This window comes from Alligator sinensis, unplaced genomic scaffold, assembly GCF_000455745.1.
Source record: "Alligator sinensis unplaced genomic scaffold, ASM45574v1 scaffold696_3, whole genome shotgun sequence".
In the NCBI taxonomy this organism is placed as follows: domain Eukaryota; kingdom Metazoa; phylum Chordata; order Crocodylia; family Alligatoridae; genus Alligator; species Alligator sinensis.
In genome coordinates this window covers 717,836-730,787 of record NW_005842505.1, presented here as the reverse complement: position 1 = coordinate 730,787, position 12,952 = coordinate 717,836, and the positions used below count along the sequence as shown (strand labels likewise).

The 12,952-nt window shown below is 43.5% G+C and overlaps 1 long non-coding RNA gene across 1 annotated transcript in view; it reads right to left on the bottom strand.

Annotated features, from left to right (window-relative positions):
* Window positions 1–3,318, bottom strand: part of LOC112551556 — a 67,595-nt gene extending 64,277 nt beyond the window's left edge. The window contains exon 1 of the long non-coding RNA XR_003095851.1: window positions 3,239–3,318. This is a non-coding gene — a long non-coding RNA (uncharacterized LOC112551556). The remainder of the gene's footprint in view (window positions 1–3,238) is intronic.
* Between the last annotated feature and the right edge of the window lie 9,634 nt (window positions 3,319–12,952).

Sequence of the window (12,952 nt, the reverse complement as noted above, 5' to 3'; positions counted from 1 at the left end):
GGGGACCCCTTCCAAGTGCTTGGGAAATCCATGTCACTTTGGAATCCCCCCTACAGCTGTAGTTTCTTTTGAATAAAAGCTTCTGCTGACCTGACCCAAAAGTATGCTGCGTGTGTTTCCACGACAGAGTTTAAGTGATATTTTATCATACTGGTTATGATAGAGAAATCTGCAAGAGGTAAAGTTACTTCCAGTGTACAGTATTCAGAAAACCTGCTCTCTTCTTTCATGTGTTACATTAAAGTTTCAGTCACAATTATGATTATGAGTGATCATGAAAAGACAAATTTCTTCTTTAAATATGTATAAAATGAAAAATAAAGTGGCATAAAATATTTACATGAAGCTTGCTTATAAGTTTTGGAAACATGATTTTATCTGCCATTGTGCGACTCATAGCACAACTTTCTCTGTCTAGTTCAAGTACATTGTACTGTCTGAAAGAATTTCAGGCTGCATTTGAACCATTTTCCCCCAGAGATTTACTTTATTAGCATTTTATTTAATGTGCCTGTTTGTGTCATTTAAGCTTTGCTTTACGTTTTATATTCTGTTTTGATTCAGTGTAGATAAGAAGCATATGCATTTTCATTCCTCCCCCACCATAATACTACTTTGCGAAGCAAAACATACTAGGTATTCTACAGAGGTGTTGTTATAACAAGATTAGTAGCTGGAAGTTTTCAAAGACCTGTTGGTGACTCCTTGGGAATCTCTGAACAGTGTAATTTTTCTACTCTGTCCATTCAGTTCTTGGTGCCTCTGCCAAAAACCAGTCAAATACAAATGGTCTTATTATAGGCGGGTCTACATTATTAAAGGTAACCCAAATATTTTTACCTAACATTTACCATTGTGACTAAAACTTTCTAAACTGTGTATCTACTGAAGACTGAATTATTTTCAGCCAAAAGGTTCAATTGTTTCCAAGATCAAGGCTAAGGAAAAATTCATTTTTTGTCCCCTGTTAAAAAAAAGTCCCAGTTTCTTCTAGAAGCCCTAGTGTCCTCATGCTTTGAAACAGGGACTTGAAATTTGGGATATTGTGCCCTTCATGTCAGAGATGTGACTTTGACCATCCCTGTGAAACTCTGCCAAACTCCGACCAAATTAGAAGCCTATGAAGAACTGCAGGTAGTATATGCTTACTAGGGTAACTAGAACTTCATTGCTTAATTGCCCAAAGAAAGTGAACATGATCTAGTATAGGGCTGAACAGGAGTTCATCTTCAGTTGCAGTTCTTGGATGCTATGCAAAAAAAGGGAGGTACAAGATGGAGGAATAAAAGTGTTAATAACAATACAACAATAAAAACTTGAACCATTAAAATTAAAAAAAAAAAAAAAATCGGGTGTAAAGTCACATTAAATACTCTCATGGCACACAGGGACCATCCAAATAATGATTCCCACCAATGGGATTGGGAATTGTAGTGTGTGTTTGTTTAACTTTTCCTAACACTTTGGTAATCTCATGGTTATGAGAAATTAATATTAGAATTTGTTCTGCTTGTTGCTCCCTCTGTTTTGTTAAAATTTGCTAACTCAGAGAGTTTCATTAGTTGTTCTAATACATTTATATTCATTCCTAGTCTGATACTACAATATCAGTATATGGTGTGAGATTATGAATTAACAATCACACAGTGATTACAGGAATTTTGAACACACAATCATATCCACTTATGCTAATAACTGTACAACTACACATATTACTACTACTATCTATGGTTTGATTATATATTTCATTAATAACAAAAGGGACACAGAGTGTGTAAACAAATTCATCCTTGTCCAGTATACACTACAATAGAATTGTCACGCTGCTGTGATGTTGTTAATACAAAATCATGTGCTGCTCTCTAAATCCAAACATGTATCTGCGGCAGTCTAAGACACAATTTTTACAAATGAAGATTGTGCCTTAGACAATCCTTGTTCCATGATACATTCTTCTAGACTGACTGTTTTCCAACCTTTTTCCCTGAATGTAGACATTTTCTTAAAAATACTGGCATTATAGTGGACCCATTAATGATCAATCCAAATGAAACTATGGGATAAATTCTTTGAACTCCAGCTACCATTAGGGTAAGAATATAACCTATAATTAATTATTGTTTTTCATTGTAAGTAAAATTGCCAAGTTTCCACCAGGTCGTTAATTGGTGCTCTATATCTGAGGCAGTATCCCATACAATTTTCCTAATTGCTGCTGGTAACATTCCACTGTCTCCTTCTCAAATCATGACTGATATTATAATCTGCACCCACATTTGAGCTTGCATTTGGATACGTCCAGTGATACATTTTCTTGGGGGACTCTCAAAGCCTTTAAATGCACTTGATGGTCCTGCTCGTGTTTTTTCCTGTTCAGATACTAAATGAGCAGTGAACCATTGTCCTCCCACTGAATGACTGGGATGAGTGTAGAGGTACTGCCAGTTCTTTAGCTTGTGCTATTACTGCAATCAGTTTGTTCACCAACACCTCAACATTCATGGTGTTTAGAATGCTTAATCTTGTTCCCACCTCTCCTTAGAGCCATTGTCATCCAATTTCTTTTGACACAACAGCATTTAGCAAGGGGTACGGACTATGTATCCATTTAAACCATCCAGTTTCTAAGATGTGTGTAAAAGCAGAACAATGGGGATATATGGCAGAAATGTTAACTGGGTTTAATAATAACATTACCTTTTTGAAGGATCAAATTGGCTTGATAATTAACTCTTGAACTATAAACTGAGGTCGGCAATCATTGCTGAAGATAGTAAAACCTTCTGTCTACTTGTATCAAATGAAACAGCTAATTTAAATTATAACTTTGAAATAGCACATTCAATATAACATTCAAATAGCACATCTCCTCAAAGCACAATGGAAGAATAAAGTCCTAGGCCCAGATAAAATATCGGTATAAGTTTACATTCATAACATCAAATGGTGGGCTCCAATCTTGGAAAAATGGTATAACTCTATAACTGAGTTGGTCCAAATCCCAGATTCCTGGAAAAGGAGTATTATTGTACTGATTTTCAAGATAGATATGAAGGAGTGAGTGAGGATGCAATGAAAAGACCCAGGAAATGCCGCTTCCAGAGCCATTACCATTTTAAGATAGAAGCTCTGAGATCAGGGTGAGGCAGCAGGACAGGAGTTCCAATGAGAAAAAAAAAGCAGAGCTCAAAGGAGAAAACAAGGGAGAGAGAGAATCCCCAGGGGATCCACAACTTACCTGAAAAGCATCTAGCAATGCCGTGTGGAGAATGGAACCCCTAGAGCGAGGGGCGGATCCCCAGTGAGAGAAACTGCGTGGGATGCATCTTCCACTGAGGACAAAAAAAATGGAAACAAAGAAAAGAAGAGTGTGAAGTTGACTTGTGCTCCCAAGTTTAGAGACGGTGCCTGATTGCCCTTTCAAGAGGATTCGGGGCATCAATCATATACAAAATATAGACTGGTTTGCGGATAGAAGACCACAACAAGAAAAGAAAAGAAAACAAGCAAACAAAACAAAGAGAGACTTTATTTGTGAATACAAAGTTCTGTTCATCCAAGTTAATAGTGAGAGGATAAGGTCATTATATAAGCAGAGCTACAAAGTTGGTATTATAGATAAGGTTAAAGGGATAGCAGGACACAAAGTGACAGTTTTTGTCTGAATGTAAAGAAAAATTGTACAGAGTGGTAAAAGACAAGAATAAAGACAAGTATTTATCCAAATCAGACTGCAATTATATATGTAACTTTGAGTGCAGGCTAATATCTGGGGAAGAGCATGAGAGATAATTTATCCATAATATCTGTGGACCTCTAATAAAGACATAATAAGGAGTGGACAAAAAATAAATTAATTAAATAAAATAATAACCCACCCGACGAGTGACATCCAAAATTAGAATATATAATAATAACATCCAAGGCGTGGCAGGAAGGAAAGTCGGGGGTACCGACTGTTCATTGGACAATGATATAGGGGTACAGAGGCATCACAAGCCAGACTACCACAATAGGTTTAAAAGATAAGCCAGAACCTTATCGCCCTATAAGTTTGATAGATGTTTCAGCCAAAATTTTGGGGCGCCATTTGTTATATCATCTCATAGCATGGGTAAAACATATTACGTGAACAACAGACCGGATTTAGGGACAGATATTCCATATTCTTCAATTTTTGAGACATAAGTATATGCATATGCGCAAATCAGCACTGTATATTGCATTTGTCAAGAGACTTGTCAAGAGCTTTTGATAGTATAGATAGAAGTAGATTTTGGGAGAAACTGATAAATTATGGGATTGACCCTTCTCTTTTGCTTTTGTTGATAAATTATAAAGATGCATGGGCCCAAATTAGGTGAGGCTTGAAGGGTGAACTTACACAAAAGCTTCACATACAAAAAGGGGTTAGACAAGGCTGTATTTTGGGCCCTTTGTTATTTAATCTTTACATGAATTATATTATTGGAAATATGCAGGATGCACATTTTCATCCCCCAAAATTATTAGGAACCCCAATTCCTATTTTAATGTATGCAGATGACACTGTTATACTGTCAAGAACTATTGGATTACAGACAGCAATTACAATTTTTGAGCATCTTTGTGGATAAAATAACTTAAAGATAAATTATGATGAATCCAAAATAATGTATTGGGGAAGTCATTTGATGAAATATCCATGGAATATGGGGGGAACCAATCTTGAAATGCTTAAATATTTAAAGCATTTTAAAGCATTTAAAATGCTTTAAAATGCATTTAAAATATAAAAATATTTTAATGCATATTTAATAAAAATATTTAAAAATTAAAAAAATATTTTAAAATTTAAAAATATTTAAATGCTTTAAATTTAAATATTTAAAGCATTTTAATACCTTGAAATGCTTAAATTATGCTACGTAGAAATGATTAATAATCCCCCTCCTCTCCAATCACCCTGGTTAGCTTTTCTTTCCCTCACTTTTGCACTTTCTGGGTTGGGATACTATTTCAAAGATAATGAAAGATCTTTCTCCTACATATAAAAGGTTTGGGTTTTCCAGAGCATACAAGATATTGCCAGGCAGAATGATTCTGCAGTGGCTAGGGCTACTCGCAGGGCTACTCACATTGCCCCTTTATATACTCTATGGAAATTAGATTTGGAGGGAGAAAGATATTTACAGTTGGATCTCAATAATAAATGGCAATCCTCTTTGACCAGACTCAAGACCAAAACAGATGCCCACAGCTGTTCTGGCTAGACGTAGATTTTCCATTCCAAGATCTAAAAGATATTGCCCAGTCTGTCTAGGAGTTTTGGAAGATACTATCCACTATGTATTGGACTGTTCTTTATATAATGACATAAGGAGAACCTATTTATTACCATACTTGCAAAAATTGATACATTTCTCAAGCAGAGATAAATTAATTTGGCTTTTACAGCAAACAGATCCAAATGTAGGAAACTGTCTCGCAATTTTCGCTTACAAGGCTGAGGCAATTAGAGTTAAATATCCTTTATTACTGATATGAGTGATACATTTTAACATTAGACTTGATTTTATTGTCTCGGTTGTGGATCTATGTAAACAATATTATAGATTCATGTCTTGATTTACTACTATATTTATATTGATATGTTTTTATATTAATGTGCTTATATTAATGTTTTTAGGTTGGTGGGCTCTATTTTTAGTATAATATTTGTAGTTAGGTTACCTTGTTCACATTTATTTATATTATGGGTATATGTGTGTTATGTCGTCTTCAGGAGCATAACATTTAGCCAGAATCCTTACTAATAAATTAAAATAAAATAACTCTTGGACTTGATCCCTTTTAACTACAAAGAACCACGCTTGAGAAAGATTGGGTGCTAGTACAGGTATCACAAGAACATTTTCTACATTTTGGCCTGGTTTTTCAATAGTCCACACTCCTATACACTTTAAGGTCATAGTTACATTGAAGGTCCCTACAACCTAAGTGGCCACTGTGTCCTTTTCACAAGGGCCACTTTGAGTATACCAATGGTTGCCATGCCTGTTTTCTAGAAAGCTCACACATAATACAGTGACTTTCTCCATGTGGGTCTGTTATGATCATATTTACACTACTATTCAGGTGTTCTTCACTAGGGTCAGAATTGTTCCATTGGCTATATTGAATTACAAAGGGGATGCTTTCTTCCAGGGGAATGTATTTGGGAGCTTGCCATTCTAAAATCCTGCAAAGCCCATTGGATGTCTTTATTATCCCAAGTTGAAATTGTATAGATGTTGACTGTTCCCTTTGGTATGAATAGTGAAATTTAAAGGTTCCTATAACAAGGGTGTCACGGCGCAGGGTCCTGCGGGACGGCCATGATCTCCCTAAGGCCCCTTTCCCATGCCAAGTTGGCCCAAAGGGCACCCTCACTTCTTTCCCGCCACGTCTTTGATGGAGTATAAATATATGGGAGGCTGCCTTGTGTCCTTTTGGACATAGTCTGTTGCACTATCTGACCCCGTGGACTCCTGGACCCCTTGTGGGTCCCGTTCTGCAATGGGTGCTGTAGGGGCACCCTAGCCTTATGGGCTATGCGTGGCTCCAACCACCCCTTTACCATGCCCCAAGCCTCGCAGATGGAATAGACGTTGTTAGGTCTCGGCCTTGCTGTAGTCTGGCCCCTTGTCCTCTCTGGGCCCTACCTCTTTTGATCTGCGCCCTCTCCGGTGCTAGGGCTCTCCACGGCCCTGTCTCACTATGTCCCCTTCTCTTGGGGATTCTCCACAATGCTGCCCCCTTCTCTTGGGGCTTCTCCACAATGCTGCCCCCTTCTCTTGGGGCTTCTCAACTGCCCCTCTGTGGGGCTGGGGTCAGTGCACCCCAAATGCTGCACCACTGGTGCTGGGGTCCCCACACTGCTGTGGGTCCCCTATGAGGCCTCCTCCAACCCCTATTAGCCTCACCCAAACCACCAGTGACAAACAGCAACACAAACGCAAGCCCCTTGGCTATAACATAAACTGAAGCTGCCCAGCTATAACCACGTTCAAGCCTACCGGGAAATACTCCATCCCTCAGCTGTCAGACGCTGCTCCTTCAGTTAGGCTGCTCCTCCCTTCTATGAGAGAGCTCCTTCCTCCTTGGCTGCTGGCAGGGAACTGCTCTGGCCTCAGCCCCTAGGGTTTTTAAGGGAGCCAGGCCCTGCCCCTTTCAGTCAGCTGACCACTGGCAGGTGTGATCGCTTGCTAGCTCCAGTTGCCCTGGCAACCCACAGCTGTGCTCCTTATTTTCCCTAGCAGTTTCCCCTCCTTAGGAGCAGGGCGCCTCAGTGCTCTGCGACAAGGGGACTAAGGGCTCCTATTACTTTAAAGGTGGAAAAGGAGCCAAAAAAGCCTCAGGAGAGGAAGGCTGCTCATTATGCATTGGAAGAGATCAAGTACCCAAGGATTTTACCTACTATAACTACTTAATGCAGAGCTAGCAATGACCAGCAGCAGTAAGCTACCCTGGAGTTAAGCCAGCAAGCTAAAATCAGGAAGCATCTGCAGCCAGCCCAGAAAGCCTCCTGACTGGAAGAGGACAGGGCCCAGGATGCTTATAAACCCAGGTCCTGAGCCAGGGTAGGCAATCTGCTGCTGAAGGCCAAAGAGTAAAGATGTCTAGTGTGAGGTGGCTATTGCCAGAAGACTGACTGAGACCCCACCAAGCCTGAGAACAGCAAGTGAGGAGCAGAGACACTGAATGAATGGAGGTTTTCACTAGCCAGCTAGTGGGCTTAGATTTAAGTTGCAGCCAGTGGTTTGGGTCAAACTATTAGGGGTGAGAAGAGCTTCCATTAGTGCCTGAGGGGTGTGTATTTGTTGTGAATTTTGCCAGGTGCTGGGGGCTCAAGGCCCAGAAGCAACTTGGGTTAAACGGGTTGGTAGCTGAGAGAAAGGCTGAGTGCTGCCAGGGCAGCTATAGGCTGAATTCAGTTACCTGGTGGGCCAGATCCAGCCCACAGGCTGTATTTTTCCCACCCCTGCCATAAGGCAATGGGTCCCTTGGGAGGAACATATGGGCCAGGAGGGCCCACCTGATGTGGGGAGTGGAGGAGGGGCTAGACTGAGATCAGCAGGAGGGATCTGTTGTCAGGAAGATAAACAAAGGCTCACTCTTAGATCCTTGGGCAGCCTCCCTTTTCAAACCTATTATGAAGATCAAGGCATGGCAGGAGAGAGACAAATGCGAGGATAGCTTAGAGACTGAGTCAGGCAGGAGCCATTTGACCACAAGGGGGCATCACAGCTATTATGGTTACATTAATGTAAAATTGTACCAACCTCTGTTAATTTCACACCTTTTTGGGTGCCCACACAGAATTTTGTTTGTCACACATAAAACATGGATCCATTTTTACATTGAAATGGGTCCCTTTAGCTGTCATGCTATACTCATAATTGCTCCAAAGTGACCTTCAACTTTATTATGAAGTTGGTTATCCTGGGTTGTGACCCACTGTGGGTCTTATAGAGACTGTCTTATAGAGACACTTTAGGGTGCTATCCTCATTCTCAAATGCCCCCTTATCCCAAAACCCGGGTGCAGTAGCCTCTGCCACCCATTTCTCAAACTCTTCTATTTCTTTTGATATGGTGTTAGTTTTAGAAGTGGGGAGATCCCTATTTCAGATATTCCCTACTTGCCTATGATCTTATATGGTCTCAGGGAACTCTTTGTCCCACAAGGCAAAGTTGCAACACTTGGAACCCAGGAAGGTTCACTAAATCTGTATGTTCTGATCTTCATCCACTCATGCCTACCCAGGAACACCAAATCTATTGAGCTCAATTTTGATTAAGGGGTGGTGAAAATAGAGTGAAATGATCGGTGAGACCATTCCAGTCTGAAAATCTAATTTATTGAACACTTCAGAAACCAACACCACTACTCAAGCAAAACCCAAAACAGTTTGTAAAGGTATTCTTATGCAGGCCTTCCGAATGATGCATGATGATTCAGCTGGCCAGGTGTTGTCATGACAGTTACAGGGTTACAGGGTTACAGTTTTGACTGGAGTAGTCTCCTCTTGCTTAGTGACAGCTTCCCAAACTTAAGTTTTTTCCTTAGGCTTTTATACTGTTTTGCAGCCCTCTTCTATATATTCCATATATGGTCATGCTATAAATCGGTGTGGACAAAATGTGGCCCAGGGGCTGGATGTGGCCTGCCAGGCCATTCTATCGGGCCTGCGGGCCCCCCCCAAAATTAAGAAAATTAATATTTATCTGCCCCTGGCTACCTGTCATGTGGCCCTCGATGGCTTGCCAAAATTCAGTAAGTGGCCCTCCGCCCAAAATAATTGCCCGCCCCTGCTATAGATCCAGCCCATCAGTTGATCCTATCCAGCCCTCTGGCCACCAGCAGGAGCCTGAGGAGGAAGCCCCATGCCACTCTGCTCTGCCTCAGCTGGGGCCAGGCCAGGCCATGCTATGACACACAGTGCAGCAGGCAGACTCCTCCCCCACATCTAGCCCCGCCCACCTCTACCCCTCTGCCCAGCTTCCTGTTGGTGCTGCAGCTGCACAGTCCTGGCACTGTGGTCACTGGCAACTGGGCCCACATGGGATGGAGTGTGATGCAGTGTACCAAGTAGCCTTCCTACCCACCTGCCTGCTGCAATGAGCTGCTGCCACTGCCACAATGCTTTGGGAAAGTCAGAGGCAGCTGCCCTGGGCCGAGTACCAACCCCCCACCACACATGCCCAAAATGGACTAGTGGCACACCACAGCAGCAGCTCATCACAGCAGCAGCAGCTCATCACAGTGGGTGGGATGGCTACTTGGCCTGGTGCATTATGCCCCGTCCCATGTCAGCCCAGCTACCAGTGGCCACAGCACCAGGACTGTGCAGTACCAACAGGAAGTCAGGTGGAGGGATGGATCGGGGGGATGGGGTGGAGGAGTTTGCATGCTGCACAGCCTGGCCCAGCCTGGCTGCAGTAGAACAGAGTGGCATGGGGCACAGCCCTCCCTCCTCAGGCTTTTAGTGGCATCCAGCAGGCTAGATAGGATCAATTGCCCCCCACCCCTCCAGCCCTCAACAGATCACCAAAACTCATTAAGTGGCCCTCCAATCCAAATAATTGCCTACCCCACAGAGATTGCCCAAATAATCCAAAATAATTGGAATTCAATTAATCCAAAATTCAACCAATCCAAATAATTGCCTACCCCACCTTTTTCCTCATCAATCTGTCAACCTCAGCCTGTTTCTTGTCAATTTACTTCTCACCTACTTGAGCAATCCTTGGGCTGGTTTTGTTTATTCTATCTTGTTTTTCTACATTCTACAGCTATCTATATTTTGTTTTGCTTACAACAGTTGTTTGCATTGCCTCTGTGCTCATTGCCTTTGTACTCATTTCACTTGCAGCTAACACTATCCATTCAAAAAAAATGGCATCAGTTATGTCAAGGCAGTTTACAGGCCTAGAAGAGGGGCTGGGGGCAGTGAGACTGAAGGGGAAGGTTGAGACAGAAGGCTGCTGGAAACTACAACAAAGAGTTGGAGGGAAAGACTGGGATTGAGAATTTATGCGGTGGAAGAAAAAAGGAAAAGGAGGGGAGAGAGAGGCAGTGATGAGTTAGAGTATGGAAACCTGAAACTGGGAAAAGGAAGCCAAACTGAGAGACAATGAGACTATAAAAAGTTCAGCATGAAAGACCAGGTTGCAGGTCAGTGGGGTGAGTAAGAAAGGCATAGACATAGGAAACTAGGACTGGCTGGGAAGGGAGACTACAATAAGAAACCTGAGGAATGCAGACAGGGTTTGTGAGGTGACAAGTAAGGACTGGAGAAATGAGCCAGGGTAGAGATCTGACAGAACTTCAACATCCAGACTGCAGGCACACTACAACTTTAATTCTGGTATTGCCTCACTTTGAGTTGGAATGTCTAACCTTAAATGATCTTGTCACATGGTTTCTGCAGGTATTGCTAACCCCAAATATTTAAAAATCTCAAATTAGGCCTGAAAAACCATGAAATTGACTTTAAAAGTGTGGAATCATACTTGTCTCTTGACTTTTGAGCAGTTATGACCCACAGTTCAAGTTATCAGGCATCCCTCTGCACTGATAAAGGACAGAAACTCTTTTTTGATGAAGGTAGAGATTGTCACCCAATCACACACTTCCAAAGCACTAGGGCTTTAAGAAACACACTAGAAATCATGAGCTGGCAGAACTATGTTTCCCCTTCAGGAATAGCTCTACAGCCTTCACTGCATTCAAGTTTTTTAGTTAAGGGGTGTTTTTAAATTAGCTTATTCCAATGGAGTTTACACTTCCCCTTTGCCTTCCCAACCGGACATTATAAATCAGTTAAAGCTTAAGTTTAGGGGTTTACACTTAACTAAATCAATTTTTAAAACTCAAATCGGTGCAAGTTTGTGTGTAGGCCAAATCTGAGACAGTGAAACTTAACAAAGGCCACAGAAGGTATTGACTTCTGATCACTGCTGATGTGGAATGGGTTTGAACCTGGGATTCAGAAGCCAAAGGCTTTTTTTATAGTATTAACATTACATTTTGCATTATTCCCATCACATTTTACATTCTCAACAATCCAAGACACCTACCCTTGGGAAAACACATAAAAAAAACAAACCTGGAATGCCTAAGAATTTCTTTCTAGCAAGGAAATGTGTAGATATTACTTGTTATGCTTATTGCAGTAGAGTAGGGATCAACAACCTCTGGCATGTGTGCTAATTAGTGGCACATGGAGACATTTTCCTCGGCATGCCAAGAGGTCTGCAAGGAAATTGTTTTAAAAAAAAATTTCTAACTTGCTGCTTTAGGATCTCTGGAGCAGCCACAGGTCCCAACTCTGTGGCAGGCACTGGGGGCAGAGTCAGGAGAACACAGGTAGGGACACTGTCTGCATTCTGCTGACCCTGCCCCCTGTCCCTGGGCCATGCCAGCCAGCTCAGCCCACCACCCTGGAGGAGAGCTGCAAGTAGACAGGACCTGGACAGGCACTGCAGAGGACTGCAGTGCTGGAGGCTTCTGGCCAGCTGTTCCTGGGGCCCAGGGGCCTCCTGTGGCTGGGCCTCTGCACCAAGGGTGGCTCTACCCCACTCACGCTGTGCCTGTCATGTAGGGAGGTTAAGCTGGGAGCCCAGCAAGCCTGACATCCTGCCCTGGCCAAGTGGCATCTCATTGTTGGCAAGGTGGCTGCAGCCCATCCCCATGGAGCTGCATGGGCCAGGCTGGGTGCCCCCATCTGCCCACCCCAGCCGAAGCCCATGCAACCCTGGGGCAGCCTTCACTTCCCGCCCACCCCCCACTGTCCTCCTGCTGACATCTTCCCCAGGGCCCAGCTGGGCAAGCCTGCCCACAGAACCTCTCCCTGCACTTGCTTCTTCCCATGCCACCCAGACCCTGCCATCATCACCCAGCCCTGGCACCCTGATGCCACCCCCGCCTGGCTGCAACAGGGCATCTGTCTGCCCAAGCTGCAGCCAGGCCCAGGGCTTGCCCAGCCACTGGGAGCCTCCAGCACTACAGACCTCCGCAACACCTGCCCAGGCCCTGGCCTCACCCAAACACAGCTTCCCTCTAGGGGCCAAGGCCCAGGCAGGCACTGCAAAGGGCCACTGCACTGGAGGCTCCCAGCCAGCTCAGCCCCGAGCACTGTGCACAGTGGCTGTTCCTGGGGCCCAGGAGGCTCCTGTGGCCAGGCCCAGTAGCTGGGCCCTTGCACCACAGATGGCTCTGATTCATTTGCACTGTGCCCAGTGTGCAGGGAGGCCGAACCCAGAGCTGGGACCCTGCCTTGAGCTTGGCGTTCTGCCCCAGCCAGGTGGCATCTCCTTGCAGGCAGGATAGCTGTGGCCCATCCCCATAGAGCTGCATGGGCAAGACAAGGCCTCACTGCAGGTGCCACTGGGCACTCCCACCCACCTGCTGTCCATGGCCTGAGTCC